At 40.0% G+C, this 7,640-nt stretch overlaps 1 pseudogene; it reads left to right on the top strand.

Moving 5' to 3' along the window:
• Positions 1–1,779: 1,779 nt before the first annotated feature.
• On the top strand, positions 1,780–4,142 carry LOC102995277 (plasminogen activator inhibitor 1 RNA-binding protein-like; annotated as a pseudogene).
• Positions 4,143–7,640: the final 3,498 nt, after the last annotated feature.

Below are 7,640 nucleotides of genomic sequence, written 5' to 3'. Positions count from 1 at the left end.
TCCTTACCTATCATTCAGGATCCTTCCTGGTCCAGTCCTATCGACTGTGAAATACCATTTCCCCTCAGAAATCTGATTCTTCCATTCTCAACATTGACCATAAAGCTTTTGTTGTACCTGTTAAAGTACCAATTGTTTTTCTTACTTGGATGATAACTTTGGGGTGTGCTTATACATTAATACATTCAACAAATAGTGACTGAGAGCCAGGCTTTATACTGTAGCTAAAGCAAGAATTAAATCAAGAAGACAGAGATGCCACCGTACAGTACCGGTGGGAATGATAAACTTGGATACAGTCATTCAGCAATTAAATCCTGACACCAGAACACAACTCAGATCGACCTCAATTTCAGAGCCACACTCTCATTTCAAAGCTCTACTCACTCTCTCAATAAATATTTATGAATTGTTTCACTCTTACTATATGAGTATAGTGAGTTATTTATTTTTTCTACATTTGGGTCTGTGGGACCCACACATCACATTTTAAGGTCAAGTGATGGTGAAAGAAATTGTCAGGAAAGTGCTGCTCTGAGGACATCTACAGAACTCACATGAGAGAATACATTTGAGGGAGGACAATTAAAACCATATATGTAGCCATGTAAGAAAAAATATTTTTTTTTTTTGGTAAAAAATAAATTCTTCTTCCCTCCCTTCCCCCTTCTTTCCCTTTCTTCTTTCCTTCATAACCACTCTGGTTCTTTGTGTGCTATAACCTTGATCTTTATACCTAAGTAAGCTTTCTAACTCTCAACATTATAAAGCTCACTAAAAAACAACTATGATATATTCACTTAACTAAAGGGCACAAAAATGACACACTGACTCCATTCTTTAAAAAAAAGAAAAACTTGTAGAAGCATTTTTTTTAACAGTGTCGCAGAATTCTTCTGCAGTGTCTCACTAATTTCTCTGGTGCTGTGATGCAAATATTAAAGCAAGATTTAAAAAATCAGCAAAAAAACTGATGAGTGAAATATCACCTAATTTGGGTACAAAGCATACTTTCTTATGCTTTTGTTATGGAGTCAGTATTTGTAGGGTATGAAAAAGTTTCTTAATGTGAAATCTGTGGAAATAGAGCCTTCCAATCTAAAAGCTAATGCAAAAAACATTTGTATCATTGGCAAATCAGTGATGTTTCTCATCTCTAGAAAATCATATGAAATAGTTCACCATTATATTTTTAGTATTTTTTCTTAATTTTGCTTTATAATATATATTAAGCATCCTTGATAAGATACAGAAAATAATTCCCTAAAATGTAGGAAGACAATTTCAATACTATATTCAGTCTGACTGTGGCTTTCTTTAGTAAAAGTGTTCACAGACTCACTAAAATGTAACTTGATTTTTAAAAGTAGAAACATGGCCCAATTAATTTTACAATTAATTCATTTGTTCTACAAAGCTTTGATTGTTTCTTCTGCCTAAAAATTTTATGTAGGACAGTTAGAAAGACAAGCTCTACAGTCAAGATGGATAATTATTTTATTCGCCAACTCTTCTAAATATAAAGCTGCACTAAAAATAGGAAAATTTGAAATGATCATTAACATAGTTATCTATGAAACCAAACTACCCTTTGGCTGGATGACTAAAAAGTTATAAAGCATCATGTCAGTGTCTCCTAACAATAGATCTTGATTTTGACAAAAAGTCTCCTAATCACAATATTTTAATTTTCATAGAGTATGAAATTACTTGCTCTAAATACGCTAGGTATCATCTAAAATAAATAAATTATCACTCCTGTCTACTTCTAAGGTAAACATGACCAAAATTAATATAAGGACAGAGGATAGTATGAAAATCGGAAGTAAAAATTTGAGAACATTGGACCTCGAGCGATATAATGCTAGAATGACAACCACATTGTCTAATCCAGAGGATGTATGCATCCATGTAGGATTTGAGTTCTACAAATTTAATTCAAGGCTCAAGATACTAAACTTGGTGAACATTAGGGATTCTAGATTTTTAGGTTGTGTGTGATGGGATTCGGTTTGGTTCTGTGGCTTAAAATTAATAATTTCCATTCAAGGAAATTGCAATGCCTTCTCCATACTGTAAAGCTCTTTATGTGTACTTGTAGGATTAGAGCGGCTTGGAGGATGCAGACGTGTTCTCCTGCATATGTGAGTTGCAGACAGTATCTTGGTTTATAATGCAAATTTTATGTTATGTGTGCTGCAAAATAATTTTTAGTGCATACCGTCAAATTTCCTTTATAAATTTGTTAGATTACATAAATCTATTGTACATTTGCACACGACATGAGATTTACATTTGATTCACTCACTTTCACGTTGCACATATCAATCTAACAATTAATAAACTTATGGTCTTCTTCATCTTTAATCAGCAAAGAATAAATCATCTGGATAACAATCTTATAAGAATGTAAAAAGGTCTTAGGGAGAAAGCGGAATGTTCATTTAAGATTTTATTCGAAAAGAATAGCCCGGCCATCTTGTGGGAAGAACTGAAGCAGGCGCTCTCGGCTCGGCGCGGCCAGCCGCTGCAATCTGTGGAGGAACGCGCCGCCGAGCCACCATCAGGCCTGGGCACTTATAGGAAGGCTTCAGCTGCGTGGTCACCAACCGATTCGGCCAGTTATTTGACGACAAATCGGACCCCTTTGAGGTGTTGAAGGCAGCAGAGAACAAGAAAAAAGAAGCCGGCAGGGGCGACGTTAGGGGCCCTGGGGCCAAGAGCGCAGCTCAGGCCGCAGCCCAGACAAACTCCAACGCGGCGGGCAAACAGCTATGTAAAGAGTCCCAGAAAGACCGCAGGGACCCGCTGCCCCCCAGCGTCGGCGTGGTTGACAAGAAGGAGGAGATGCAGCCGCCCGTGGAGCTTAAGAAAGGAGGAAGAAGACGTGTTGGAAGAAGACCTGATCAACAACTTCAGGGTGAAGAGAAGATAATTAATTGATAGGAGACCAGAAAGGCGACCACCTCGTGAAAGACGATTTGAAAAGCCACTTGAAGAAAAGGGTGAGGGGCTTCCCTGGTGACACAGTGGTTGAGAATCTGCCTGCCAATGCAGGGGACACGGGTTCGAGCCCTGGTCTGGGAAGATCCCACATGCCGTGGAGCAACTGGGCCCGTGAGCCACAACTACTGAGCCTGTGTGTCTGGAGCCTGTGCTCCGCAACAAGAGAGGCCGAGATAGTGAGAGGCCCACGCACCGTGATGAAGAGTGGCCCCCACTCGCCGCAACTAGAGAAAGCCCGCGCACGAAGACCCAACACGGTCAAAAATGAATAAATAAAATAAATAAATAAATTTATAAAAAAAAGAGAAAGAAACAAGCAATAGGATATTATAGACAGATATAAGAGGAGATTTATTTAAAAAAAGAAAAGAAAAAAAAGAAAAAGATGAAGGAGGAGAATTTTCAGTTGATAGACCGATTATTGACCGGCCTATCCGAGGCCTTGGTGGTCTTGGAAGAGGTCGAGGAGGTCGTGGACGAGGAATGAGCCGGGGAGATGGCTTTGATTCTCGTGGCAAACGTGAATTTGATAGGCATAGTGGAAGTGACAGATCTGGCCTGAAGCATGAGGACAAGCGTGGAGGTAGCGGATCTCACAGCTGGGGAAGGGTCAAGGATGAATTAACTGACTTGGAGCAATCAAATGGGACTGAGGAAACACCTGAAGGTGAAGAACATCCAGTGGCAGACACTGAAAATAAGGAGAATGAAGTTGAAGAAGGAAAGGAAGGAGACCCAAAAGAAATGACTCTGGATGAGTGGAAGGCTATTCAAAATAAGGACCGGGAAAAAGTAGAATTTAATATCTGAAAACCAAATGAAGGTGCTGATGGGCAGTGGAAGAAGGGATTTGCTCTTCATAAGTCAAAGAGTGAAGAGGTTCATGCTGAAGACTCGGTTATGGATCACCATTTCCGGAAGCCAGCAAATGATACAACGTCTCAGCTGGAGATCAATTTTGGAGAGCCTGGCCGCCCAGGACATGGTGGCAGGGGAGGACGAGGTGGTGGCCGTGGGCGTGGTGGCCGTCCAAACCGTGGCATCAGGACTGACAAGTCAAGTGCTTCTGCTCCTGATGTGGATGACCCAGAGGCATTCCCAGCTCTGCCTTAACTGGGTGCCACAAGACAACCCTGGTTCCTCTGTGGACCTTCCTCTTTTTTTTTTTTTTTTTTTTTTTTCCCGGTACACGGGCCTCTCACTGTTGTGGCCTCTCCCGTTGCGGAGCACAGGCTCCGGACGTGCAGGCTCAGCGGCCATGGCTCACGGGCCCAGCCGCTCCGCGGCACGTGGGATCCTCCCGGACCGGGGCACGAACCCGTGTCCCCTGCATCGGCAGGCGGACTCTCAACCACTGCACCGCCAGGGAAGCCCGACCCTCCTCTTTGAGACTTGCATGCTTAAGGATCCCAAACAGCTAAGAAATTTAAAAAAAAAAAAAAAAAAAAAAAAAAAAAAAAATGGTTGTCATCATACCATTCACACCTAAAGACTGAATTTTATCTGTTTTGAAAATGAACTTCTCCTGCTACACAGACGTAACAATATGGTAGTCAGTTTTGTATTTAGAAATGTATTGGTAGCGGGGATGTTTTCATAATTTTCAGAGATTATGCATTCTTCGTGAATGCTTTTGTATTGCTGCTTGCAAATATGCATTTCCAAACTTGAAATATAGGTGTGAACCGTGTGTACCAGTTTAAGAAAGAATAGCATAAAATAGATTCTGTGGACAACTTTGCATATAAATATAAGGGTCTGAAGCCTCAAAGAAATCAAATTCATTGTTAATTTTTCAAAGATGAAAAACAAAGCAAAGCGGCACATTACATAAATGGGCCACTAATGATAAATGATGAAACAGTTAATTTTCTCTAGTGAGCAAAGATAACAAATTTTTGAAAAGTAAACATTTAATTTCATGTTGATTAAAAAAATAACGAGGTTTGATTTCAGTATTTTAATAAGACTGAATTAATTTTGTCTTAGCCTATCAAATAGTGATTCTAAAATTTTTCTGAAGTGCCTGAGATTTGTAAGCTTTGGTTTCCTTGGTGTAACTTTATTGGCTGGATATTTAATTATTGTACATTAATTTTCTCATTCAGACAATATAATATTTGAGCTTTTCAGGGTAAATTAGTCTCCAAACATGTATTGAGCGCTTACCCACTACAGTGTGTTAGGTGACAAAAACCCTTTTTCCTAATTCTCCTCCCAAAGCAATAGACTCTCAAGGTACACTTTTTAAAACAAAATCCAGGAAATGCATAAATGTTCTCAATCCATCTATAGCCAGCCATTTCCAATCTGCTTCTCATTCTGTGCTCTGAAGTCCATGGGATTACTTCTAATTTGCTCTTCCAAGTTTCTCTGCTCCATCAATACTGATTCAGTATGTGCTGCTCAGACTATTTTGTGGCTCTGTTATTTACTCCAATAGCTTCTGCTCAAGTGCCAAGAAGAGAAGATGTTAAAAATGACATAACACTAGTATCAGGGAAAAAAATCCCAGCTACGCTGTCCATGTGGTAGAGACAGAACAATACAGGGTAAGTATTTTTAGTTTTTTTGTGTGATGGGATTTGGTTAGGTTTTGTGGTTTAAAATTAATAATTTCCATTCAAGGAAATTACAATGCTTTCTCCATACTGTAAAGCTCATTATGTGTAGTTGTAAGATTAGAGTGGTGTTTTCCCCACTTCAGAGAGATGCTGTTAAAGCAGAAATTAAAGATGTGGAAAAGACGGCACACATCAGAAAAAAGGAGGAAGAGGACCCAGTGACTTAAGTTATATTTTACATTTAAAAGAAAAGGAATTGGTGATGTCACACAGCAACAATAGCAAAAGCAGCCAAAGTTGGAGAGAAAACAGAGCCATCAAGTTGAGAGAACTGTGCTGACATACACATGCTGGAGGCATAAGGGACTCGGTGTGGCTCAAGGACTAGGGTTTTGATTGCAAATGACACATTTTCAGGGACTTCCTAAAATGTTGAAAAGATTTTGTGGATGGCCCAAAATAATGTTTTATTACAATTATTATGACCCTATGTTTACTCCAAGTTTATGTGACTCTCGACTTAAGAAAAAATGCACAACGTGGGAGTTGCGAGTTGTTTTATTTGGGGCAAAATGAAGATGGCAGGCCGGGAGACAGCATCCCAGATATCTCTGAGAAACTGCTCTAAAGAGGCAGGGGGGGAAGGTCAGTATATATGTGATTTTGGTGAAGGGGGAATACATGCGATCAAGCACATATTTTTTACAGAAGGTTTCTGCTGGTCTCACGAAGGTTACTGCTAGTCATGGGGAGCAGACGTCACCATGAAGGATTTTAGTGCTTTTCTAGATATAAGAAGATACAAGGCTCATAAAATTGGCTCCTGAAAATATCTAACTATCTGAAGACCTGTTCTGCCAGTTTTTCCCAGAGCACAGAGCGCCTCATTTCAGCTCTCCACCCTGAACCCCTTTTAGGGCGTGTTGAAAGTCAGCAGCTGCAGCTGTACATGATTTAATCCTTGCAGAGGTAGATGGCCAGTGCCAATGGAAAATGCCAATTTGTAGTTGACATGACCCATTCCCACATCCCGCTATCCCCTTCCATTCACAGCCAAATTTCTAGAGAGAATAGTCTATAATAGCTGGCTCTATTTCCCCTCTTTACTCACCAATAATCACCAGTGCTGATCACCCTGAAATATGGCATCTAATACCACCAATTGCTCTTTCCTCTGGTAAAGATCACCAGTGTCCTCCAAATTATCCAGCTGTGGGAGAATTTCTGTCCCTGAACTTTCTATAGCATTGATGGATTGAATACTTTCTCCTTTTCAAATACCTATGTTCCCTTTGCTCAAAATGTCTTTTGCCCCAATATTTCTCCTCCAAGGTACTGCTTTCTCCTGATTTGCCCCCATTTTGCTATTTATTCCTCCTTAGTTTCTTTAGTGTCTCTGGTATCCATTTTTAAAATATGTCTCTCCCCTGGATTGCTTCATTGACCCCTTTTGCTTTGCAATTCACACTTCTCAATTTGCCCTCAATTCACACTCTGCCTGGATGATCTCACCCACTCACATTGTTTCAAATACCAGCTAGAAAGAAGAAAGGAATCCAAGAAAGTCTTCTTTGTCTTTTATTCACACAGGTCCAACAAACTCGCCTCCTCCAGAATATCTTCACTGATGATTGAGTCGGTTTAAATATATAACCTCTTTTCACTTGCAGCCCAATTATGTTTACTCCATAAACATTATTTACACTCAATGCTGCCAACTTATTCCTTTGAAGTTCAAGAGTTTTATGTGTCCTTATTTTTACTTAATTATATTGAAAAAAAAGTAGCATGTTTAACTTAATTTATGTGATACTTAGTAAGATTTATAGAAAAGCAGGAATTGTCTTTTGGATGCTAAAAAATATCTTACAGGTTTCTCAAAAACATTTTTAACAAAAATCATATCAACATCCCAGTTCTTTTAAAATTTCAACTACACACACACATTAAGAAGCAGAGGGCTTCCCTGGTGGCGCAGGGTTGAGAGTCCGCCTGCCGATGCAGGGGACGCGGGTTCATGCCCCGGTCCGGGAGGATCCCGCGTGCCGCGGAGCGGCTGGGCCCGTGAGC

Source organism: Physeter macrocephalus, chromosome 13, assembly GCF_002837175.3.
Source record: "Physeter macrocephalus isolate SW-GA chromosome 13, ASM283717v5, whole genome shotgun sequence".
Lineage (NCBI taxonomy): Eukaryota > Metazoa > Chordata > Mammalia > Artiodactyla > Physeteridae > Physeter > Physeter macrocephalus.
This window is presented reverse-complemented; position numbering and strand designations above follow the sequence as displayed.